This window comes from Perissodus microlepis, chromosome 14 (genome assembly GCF_051167445.1).
Source record: "Perissodus microlepis isolate ML-2025 ecotype Zambia chromosome 14, ASM5116744v1, whole genome shotgun sequence".
NCBI classification, from domain to species: Eukaryota; Metazoa; Chordata; class Actinopteri; order Cichliformes; family Cichlidae; genus Perissodus; species Perissodus microlepis.
In genome coordinates this window covers 22,907,753-22,919,024 of record NC_140474.1, presented here as the reverse complement: position 1 = coordinate 22,919,024, position 11,272 = coordinate 22,907,753, and positions in this window count along the sequence as shown.

Here is an 11,272-nt window from a genome sequence, read left to right as displayed (position 1 = left end):
ATTTGTAAAAAAGTTGAAGTCCATTATTCCACAGTGAGAAAAAAAAAACACCTCATACCAGTTGTCAAGCATTTCACCATGTTTTCTTCTATGCACTAAAGTATTGTAGAGTCAAATGTGAGGCCATCTGTCAGCTAACGCTTGGTCATAATTGGGTCTTAGAACAGAACAATAATCTCCAGTACAGCAGCACATTTACAACAGAATACTTGAAAATGAAAAGAATCTAGGTGTTTGAATGGCCCAGTCTAGACCTCAACCTGATTGAATCCTGTCATCGGACCTTATGAGACCTGTGCAAAAAGAAATACCTACAAACTTAAATAAACTGCAGCAACGCTGTAAAGAAGAGTAGGCCAAAATTCCTTCACAACAATGTTAGCAACTGATATTCATAGACGAACCAGTTACATCAAATTAGTGCTGCTAATAGTGGTCCTATAAGCTAATGAGTCATGGGGATTTTTTTGACACACTGCTGTATTTTGGTGCAGTCTTTCTTTTAAAAGCACTAATGACACAGTGTAATATGTTGTGTGTTTCATATTTATCTCAGGTTGAACAGGGTGAGCTGGCGGATTGACAGTGGCTGCTCTTTCTTTTCATCATGACTACAGCTCATTTGACAAAATCATCAAATGTTTCACCCACATACATATTTTTTTTTCGAACAGCCGTGTTTGCTGGACAATGGTAAAGTTATCATTAAGTTTTTAGTAATTTTGTTGTTTTACCTGCACTCTCTACTTACTACTTATGGTTAATGTTTAAAGGCATCCCCGTGGACTGGGGCCTAGCTATATTCTACCACTTCATTTGCAGAAGGGAAAGAAAAAGCGATCTACCATGTTTGTATCTAAGCCATGCAGAGATCAGTGTTTTACTGCACCTTGATAAAAGTCAGAGACAGGCTCTTACGAGATGCCGAGTTGGTCTATCATCTCTGACAGCCGTGGAGACTGCTTGCCTATATCCTGTCTCATCCTCCTATTCCTGATATACTTCTTTACACAACTGTCCAACCAGCCATCCTCCCTCTTAAATCCCCTTCGAACTCAACGTAACCTCATTCCTGCTATCCTTCCTCTCATGTCTCTTTTTGCTGTTTATTCTTGTTCATTTATCCTGATTCTGCTTGTCTACTGATGGTGATACCAATACAGAAGTGGCAGCCTGTAATAAAGTTAGTATGGATGGAAACTGATAAGAAGTTTGCAACTCTGATTTCATTATCGATATCACTTAGATATCACTTAGGGTTAGAGAAAAAAGTGTAGTACAAATTGATTTGTTTTGCATTACATGTTTAATGTATCTACAAACATTTTGCATTTGATTAGAACAAATTAAAACTGGCATGAAAAAATAAGAATAGTTGACTCGACTCGACTCGGTTTCCGTTACAGCTGAGTACTACCTCAGTGTGTAGGGGGTGATTATAGCAACATGTCCAAAGGTTTGTGATGTCATTGTATATAAATGAGTCCTTTGTTAGTAGATCACCCGCAGACCATTCTGCCCCCATCAGTGGATTTTTGTTATTGCGTCTTCACGCCAAGCTCAAACTGTAAAAGCTAAAATTGAGATCACTGTTAGAACCACGTTCTTCTTACAGCCACTGAGCTTTATTCACATAGACTGCCGGAGATAACCGGCCTTCTCCTATTCTTTCAGTTAAAGGCTAAAGACAGAGGATGTTGTGTTCTAAGTTCCACTTTGAGAGTCACCAACATCGCTAGGCAGTGTATCAAAGACATTACATTCGTGCAAATTACTTACATGCTTTGGGGAGAAATGTTTGTCCATGTTTTCATTCGTCACGTTGTCTTTGCTTGTGAAATAGAACTATGCTTTAGAGCACTTCTGCCTCAGCTCCATGTTGGATATGTTCTGAACCAAAATACGGACCACGTCATCATGTAAATGCATCCTGACATTAGTGGAACTCATAACTGGAATTGACTAATATTGCAAGGAACTGAACAACTGGCAACCAACCACTTCTTTACAAGAACTGGTTCTCTATTTCCATTCCTAGAAGTTAGATTTTTCCATTGTTTTTTTGATGAATTATTTTTCCTAATTTTTCATTATTAATATAATTGTTATTTTTAGCAGCAGTAGCACTAATAGCAGTAGTACTTCATCTGCCTTCAGAACAGCATGCACTCGATTTCTGTGATTTACAAAAAAAGAAAATCTACCACAGCACAACGTCTCTGTTGTTCGAGGTGCTATACGACAAGGTGGGGGAGAAGACGCACATGTTTCGTCATGAAAGTGAAGTGTCTGAAAGCTTCAGACAGATTACAGGAGACACTGTTTGATGGTTTGGCAAATGTATGTCACCCACACACACACAAAAAAAACCCCAGGACCGTACACACGGTAGTTTATGCTGATTTTTTAAACCCCAAAGCAAACTGCAAAAACTTTAAGATGTGAACTTTAACAGAGGCATGTGTGTTAAGAGGAACACTTGGGGCGAGGAATGGGGGGTGTTCATTGCCCTTTTGCAGCCATACAACATTGGTAGGTAATCATTCTAGCGCACAAAAACACCTACTGTAGAAATCCACTGGGTCCTATGTCTTTCACTGCTCTGCTGTGTTTGTGGCTTTCTATTCCTGCATCACTATGATGCTGAAGTTATGTCATTTTCCTGCTTATTCATTTGAAAGCATTTTCACAGAAAAGAAACTCTCTTCAATAAATGGAGAATCAGTTTGTTGCGAAATAGATCTGAGACACAATATAAGACTGCAGCTGGTCTAAAGCCATCTTTGTTATTAGTTTTGAGTTATTTCTAATAAGCACCTATTCTTGATTCTTGCTGTATTAAAACCACTGGCACTAATATGCAAGAGGCTTTGAGGCAAGAGGATCTATTTAATATCCTCCCACATTTCATTTGAATTATAAGGATCAGAGTTTATTTATAGAGTGTACTGCCAAGATGTGTGATTCTTTCCAGACCGTTTGGCACAAAGCTTTGCAGGGTGCCCAGCAGATGGTTCTTTTATTCATCTTATCTGGCTCTTTTTTTTTGGACTGTTTTTTTTTTTTTTTTTATCATTTTTCTTTTATAGAATGCTCTGGCTCAGTTCTTTTGGAGAACGAAAGAGGAAATCCATCAGATCTGCAGTGGTGCACTGTACCTCTCGGCTCATAAATTGTACATGCCTGAAAGTAGCAGGAAGTAGAGGCCTAATAGGGTGTATCCTCCAGGTTTCCTGTTAGGTTAACCCACTGGGCCTGGGGTATTCTACCCTGCCAGTGGTTCATAAGACATGACCCCCTGTTGCCCTAGCACTTAAAATGAATGGGCCTATAATGTGGTCAAGCTGCAATATCATCACTGAACAGTTTCTTTTTCTTTTCTTTTTTTTGGTATAGGATTGTATCATATTCTGTTTTCATACAAAAATATAAACCTCCACCCCCAAGCTATTTTAATGCCACAGTTACCTCTGTTGTCAGTCATAAAGAGCAGGTGATCTGCAAGACGGATTGGGGAGCTCCCATTCCAAACAAGCAATGTTAGCAGCTAACATCTTGTGCACATTGCAAGGAAAAAAAAAGGATCAAGAAATTACAGTTGTTGTTTGGTTATATGATTTCCAAATCATTACAGGGCTCACACTCTTCAGATGCACGCTTGCAGCTGTTTTTTCACTGTTTGATTGAATTTCCAGCTCAGCCTCATCGAGTTTCCAGGGAATCAGGCATAAGCAGGCACTGAAAGGGTTAGGCTTGAGCACAGAAACTCTTGCTCAAAGCAAATACGCACACACATACACACACACACACACCACACATACATGCAGAGAAAAAGAAAGAGAAAGAAAAAGGTGATCAGGTGCCACATCTACATCCAGTCCCACCTGGACACAGATATATATATAGAAACAAGGCGAGGGCCATAGGTTCACAAGTCCTTCTTCTTCAAAGGGGGAGGAGTATGTCCTTGGTGTTGACCCATGCGCTTCTTTTAATTTTAATGAGAGCCGTCTGAAGGGTTGCAGATGCTGGGAATCAGGTTTTGCGATACTTCTGAGTCTTGGCAGCTGTTCAAGTTGTTTAGGTTTCTGAGGAGTTTAGGTTTAGGTTCCTTGATTTTTTCATCACTGAATTGAGCTGGGCCTTTGAACCACCGGTGTGACACCACTAGCACTACCCCCAGGCCTCTTTTTACAGATGAAATGCTCAGGTAGAACATGTTGAAAGGATATGTTTTCAATTTGACTCATGCCACCCTTATCCCCCCCCACACACACACACACAAACACACACACACACACATCATCATCATCATTCTTACTATCTCCCTCACTCTGTCTACCTCCCTGTCTGCTTTGGTGGATGTGTCAGACGAGTGATTAATTCTCCACAGGAGAGGAGGGGAATGAAAGAGCGTAGAACACAAGAGGTGACTTGATAAATCAGCTCTTTATTCATTCATAGGTAAATAAAAAAACACAACTTGGGTCAGAAATACATAGATTTACCCTTGACTTGCACAGATGCTGTGCATTAATACCTTCCTGGCTTCAGTGTAATACAATCATTTATAAACTGCCTCTAGATGTACACCCCTGGAATTCATTCTTATTTCTGCAGCAGTTGTATGGCTAGAATTTGCCATGCATCTGAATTTCCTGCATACGGTTTAAGAGTAATAAGTACTAAGATACATTTATAAACTTATATGATTTGGTAGATGGCCAAAGAGCTTTAACAAAGATCCTAGTCAAATATAATTTGTAAAAAGCTGATAGATATCTTTCAAGATATACTCAGAATAGCAGGAGCATTAGTACAACACATTTGTCTTTCGTGTGCTGTATTTCCAATAGCACAGTTCTTTATCAGCACTAACACAGACATTCATTTCTGACAAAGCCTGCCGATGACATCTACTCATGATGAAAAATAAACTTTATATTTTAGAAATTGCCATTGCTCGCACAGCCCCGAGTCCCAGCCGCACAAGCGTTTACACTCTTTCCAACCCGAAAGCCCCATTTTTACAACCACTATCAACACTGCAATTATTATTCATCACTCTTTTGTAAACATTAACTTCTGCACTGTGACGAATGCACATTGTGCGGATTTCTTCATGTAAACGTTGTTCTAAATATGTTTAACAAGGTATGAAAAATGCAGCAATGTGAGAAAACCCCGAGCGGTTTGGGAGTTTCCTTTCGAACAATGCTGATCTGTCTTTTTTCCCTCACTCGCTAGTTACATATAGTAACGTACCTGCATGCAAGTTTGCATATGAATTTTATGGCAACTTCACTTACATTGGCAAGATCGCCCAGTTTCCAGCATTAAGCAACAATGTTACCACGTTCATTTATTTAGTGCGGTCTTGTCAGAGTGATAAATAATTCTAAATTCTGTTGACATTTTGGATGCTTGGCTTGACTATCTTACCAGAAGCTGTTTGGTAGATGTTATACTATAAATGTCATTTCTGTGAGCTCTGTCCTGATGAAAATGTATTGGCTTTGAGGTTCTGGAGGTAGACAGAGGTAGTGAGTCACTGTCAAAACAGGTTTTATTTTTTGTATTTTTAATAACATCTGAAAGTTTGAGGAACTATATTAATACTTCTACTTATTATGTCACACTACACTGACACTACACTGCTTCAAGCCCCCCCCCAGAATTTTAATTAAAATGTTTTGTTTTTTTTCTTTTTTCTTAGAAATGGTTGTTTGGAGAGCTTTGTGGTGCAGGGCCGTCACAATGCTCATATTTTAGCTCGAGCTGGTTAAAGGCGTTCATCTTTGCGGGTGCAGAAAAAAAAAGTCATATGACTTCCTGTATGTGCTTCTTTTAGTGAGAAAGTGTGTGCGTGTGTCGAACACAGGGAGAGAGAGGGAGGGAGAGACAGCAGTTCTAACTAAATAAAAAGTAGAGTTTGTGCAATCAGCAGAATATATCCTCTTGGTCATTCCTGTGTGTGCGTTTGCGACTTTGCGTGTGTTTGTGTGTGTCTATAAATAGAGGTACATGTTCATGCTGATATGCATGTGTGACCTCTCCACTGCGAATACATTGTGTTTACAACTTTTGCTTGGTCAATGCCCCCAAAACACAGCCCCCTCCACCCTCCACCCTCCTACCCCACCTCCTCCTCCTGCTTACCATTCCTTATCTGTGCTGCCAGTGCCGCCCACTCGTTCTCATTCGCAACATGGGAGGTATGACCACGTTTGCAGAAACTGAAAGTGCCGTAGCGGCTTTAGGTAAACACATCGATTTCTACTTCATTACTTCAAGGGTGAGCAAGATGGCACTCCCGTGTGTCAGTTTTCTCGAGCATTTTATGCAGCATACTGAACTTCATTTTTTAACACTCAGTCACATTGTAAACCACGAAGATTCACTCAGGATATCACCTCAGGCTTTTAAAAGTCACGAGCAGTAAAATTTACATTTTGTCATGATCCTCAATAGATATTTTTCCAAATCAAGCTGAACTTAATGCTCATGCCCACTCACAAACTGATTGCCGCAGTTGCCTAAAACCACTGTTTCCATTCACTGCACTCTGCTGACATACAGCTGACAAGTTTATGAGTGAAAGGTGAACTTTAAATCATAGCTTGTCGAACAGAAGGTAAGTTTTGTTTTGTTTTGTTTTGTTTTTTCTGTCTTGCTTGTTTGTCTCATAGTTAGCACGCAATCTGACTTATGTCATACTATATGACAAATAAGACAACAGTACAGTGACGTGCAAAAGTCTTGAGCCAATACTGGTTTCTTTAGACTGGTCTTTAGCAATAGCATTATGCAAACTCTGTTTCTTGCACTTTGTACTTCAATAAATTGCTCCACCTATTTCCCATTTTCCTAACAAACTATAAAGACATGCGAACTGGGTTAAAGCTTTTACACAGGGTTTTTGTTTTAGATTCTTTGTTACTGTACTCTGTAAAACTGTAATTAGATCTGGGCAAAATTTGATTTTGTGGCTTCCCACTGATCACAACAGGGATCAGTGTTTGCTTATTTATCATTAAAAAGCCATTTAGAAATAAAATAAATAGAATAAGAGTAATTTGGGAGTGATTTAATGCTCATATTTCAGCATGTAATAGTTACAGATGAGTGCAAATCTAACTTTTGTCCTGTCTCCCTCCCCTCACCTCCAACCCATCGCAACAGATGGCTGCCTCTCTCTGAACCTGTTCAAACTGAGTTTTTTCTGAGTGCTTGCTTATACGGGTCAGGGTTTTCTGTTATTATATATTATTGTTATATACATTTTGTCATTACAACATAAAGTGCCTTGATGCGTCTGTTGTTGGGATTCGGCCCTACATAAATAAAACTGAATTCAATTGAATAAAACTGATCAATAAATGCAGGCAGTAATTCAGCCAGGGTTATGGACGAGCAGATAAACTGATGTATACCTGGCAAAACAAAACAATGAACGCAATGCTCTCATGCCAAATAGGCTCAAGTCAAACAAATCAAATGCTGTGCAGTGAATCAAGCAACACTTCTGTCTGGACACTGAATACATGCTAAAATGTAAGCAGGAGGCTCACATGTTGCGTAGGCACGCTGAGTTGATAATATTATGCAGTTGTCTGGTGAGTCATTCACTTCGGCTTGGAAACAGACGTACACAAAAACGTCTGCGACAGAGTAACGTTGACGTTAATCCTATTGAGCAAATATCCCTCCAAGTTCTCAATAAACATTTACCCCAAAATCACGAGCAGTGTCACTTGTCATCTCTAACTCCGCTCCCGCCCGCCCCCCCTCTTGTTCACTCTCTCCTGGGTTAGTTGCTACAGGGGGAGATGGTGAGAACAGTGGGCCGTAGCGTTTCCCAGCCACAGCCCGAAAAGATTGCTGCAGAGCAAGGAGCCCACCTCTCGCCTCAGCACAACCGCACCACCCCCCACCTCCTCTTCCCCGGCCCCCAGTGATGTGGGAAAAGCCGGGGAGGGTGTCCCACTGAGCGTGCTCAGGCAGACGTCCCGGGCTTAAAACCTATCACTGGAGCCCTCTCAGCTGCAGCATCAAGCAGGCCAGGCTGTGCTCGTTACAGAAGGCTCACTTCATGATTGTTTTCTTTACCATGTTGTTTCACCGTGGCTCAGACCAAACACAAACTGCCACACAAGTTGCAGTGGGAATGAGTAAGGCTGCATTGCATCAGTGACTCGTGACTTTGTGTTACTACTTAAAAAGCTCTCCATACACTCTGCATCTGTTTGGCTTCAGAGTTGTTTTCCCGGGCCGGACCTGCAGTTTTTGAAACCCATATCGTTTCTTGCCTTCTTACCGCTTTTGTAACAAGCCACTGCTATAATCATTACTGTTAACAACCGCTTCAAGTGTAATGACTCTTCTCCAGCTGCATGGCTAACATTTGAAAGTTACACAACCTCCATGGCAAGCGTGAGGGACTGCATGGTGGCTCGGTGAGTAATCTCGGGCTTGTTCCCTTGTAATGCTGACAAAGAGCAGGAGCGTCTGTGCAGTGTCAAATGCAATAACAAGCCAAACACACGCACATGCTCACACAATGACGGATAAATCGACTTTGCATCAGCAGAGAGGATAAGAACGCCAAAACATGAGGAAAGAGAAAAAGAGATCATTGACCTTCATCTAGGCTTCGAAAGCATTATAATTTTAAGGCTTTTGCATGTTTTCACAAGAAGTTCTTGCCATAGGAATGGGAATATTTTTCCACAGCTTGCACCTTCTGTGTCACAATGTGTTTATGAGAGTAGATCAAATCAAGAAGGGGAAAGGGCTTTTATTATTATTATTATTTGTGCAGATAATTAGGAATCAGACGTCATGATTGCTATATGTTCACATACAGACCCCCTCTCTCAGCTGAGAGAGGGGCACTGATTCACAGTCCATATGTGAGGGAGCAAATCTTTGTATGGGAAACTCTGTGACCTGAGGCGTGGCTTTCCCCTCCACGCCATGTGAAAAACTCCCCCTCCACACTCTCCACAGCTTTATGCTATCTTTGAGTTTCATTGTGTCAGTGAAAGAGTGACCAGTTGGCACCAGATCGCCAAGTGTCTGCTTTACATTAGTTCTGAGTCACAAGGAGAGTCATGCTTGTGCTGTCAAAGAGAAGGATTCTTGGGAAAACAGTTTATTTACTCAGGTTTCTTGGATTTTTCGAAATACATGCAATGTCATAGCCTTGGGGGAAGCAGCGTAAGCATGGATTGCCCCCTGTATCTGTGTGTGATTGCGAGTTGGGGCGTGGGGATTGGTTTGTGGTTATCTGAACAAGAGCTTTTTGGCACATTGTCATATGAATCTCACACACTGTGAGAAAGGGGAGGATGTGAGCACACCACCAGTATTATTGTTAAAAAAATAAGACTATTTTTGCAGACTTGCAGTAAACACATGATTACATAGCAACCACAGAGAGTTTTTTAGCATGTCCATGTATATACAAGCAAGATGTTGCTGACTGTGGGTTTCAAGGGTATTTGTAGCTCATTAAAAATGACTAATGTTCTGTGGTTACAGTTAAAGGAGAAATAGTCGCGTATATTTATAACTGATGTCACTTACTGTACACCTGAAAGAAACAAGGAAGTTAGTCATTGTTTTCCTTATATTTGTTTAGACTTTAATGTTGAAATTACGTTTCATTTTAAACTTTCACACATATTTTAAACTGTCACCATGACCCTGATAAAGACAAGTGGAAAAGAATGGATGGATGATTTTGCAGGTATTTGCTGACTTTTGGCGACACAACTAAAAATAAAGCTTGGAAGTCGAGAGGAGAATCATGGGACTTTGTCTACTCCAAAATAAATCTATTCAAAGCTCTCCTAAAACGTCTTCTATAGCGGATAATCGACATGATGCATTTACTCCAACTGAGTTATAGAGATTTTATAATTGTTTTACTGGAACACGATCAGACAGTCTGCTTTGGCAAGATAGAAATAATTTAGCTTAGACATTATCGTCCCGGGAAAGTTGCTTTTTTCGGTTCAGCGAAGATCCAAGTTGCTAAATGTCTCTATTATTATAATTACATAAAGCATTGCAGACCAAACATCTACAGTAATGGTTCTCTGAGACTACTTGGCACAGTGGTGTTTTGAGCATGCTTTGTAGAACATGGTTACAGTAGCAATGCAAACAAAGAGGGTGGGGTTTTTTTGTTGTCGTTGTTTTTACCATATTCACAATTTTAGTTTAGCATGCTAGCATGCTAAAATTGCTAACTGCCATAAATTACAAAGTATAGCTGAGATTGATGCTATATAACATCAGGAAGGGGTTTAGTGGAATCTTTAATGTTCCCATTAACTTCATTTTCTTTTAAATTCATTAACTAGGACCTGGCGTCACATTTTGGGTTGTCTAGACCAAAATACTAAATTATCTCTGCAAGGGCCCGATATCCACTTACGAGGAAATTATATATTGTTCTATCGAAATTTAAAACCAATGTCCGCATACGTGGTTTTCATTTTCTCAGAAACCAAAATTAGGTTAAAAAAAAAAAGATAATTCTTTGTTTTTACATTCATCAGGTCCTAATCAGCCCAAATAGCAAAGAGAAATTAAAAATGCATGCCATGAAAGAGTTCGGGTCTTAGGAGGTTAATATATTTTCTGTTGACCAAATTATAGCTGACTGTATCAACATAATGCTGTGATGATCCATATACATACCTGATTAGGAGTCCTCTTCCTATGTAATAGTTACTTGTAGCTTTTTAGTGCTTGCACTCTTCCTCTGTTTAGTTCTGTTATAACACTGATACATTTAACTGTGTTATCAGAGCACAGATATTTGACTCATGTTGTATATACATGCCTTCACACAATTCTTGGGTGTTTCTGTCCTTTCACACAAAGCTCTAAACTCTCAAGAGCCAAAGGTTAAACAGTGTGCTTCAGTCATTTTTGTAGATGCATAAGGGTGTATGCTAAAATCGATCAGTTCTCTAGTTATTTTACCTTTTTGTTTGCTTTTCAGGCTGCTCAGTAAATAATATATTTGGATCATAATGCTATTATTCCCTCATTGTCATTCTTGCTTAATGCCAATCTAATTTATCTTTTCAGAAAAATCATATGCTAGGCTCATCCACACGAGACAGTTTCTCAGACCCGTTGTCCAGAAGGTAAGCCAAAACAGAGCCTGAGACATCTCATGAAACACGTCATATGCCAGTTCTCATGACTCACTACAAACTGCAGATCAGCAGGTGCTGTGAAACTTGGTTTCTCC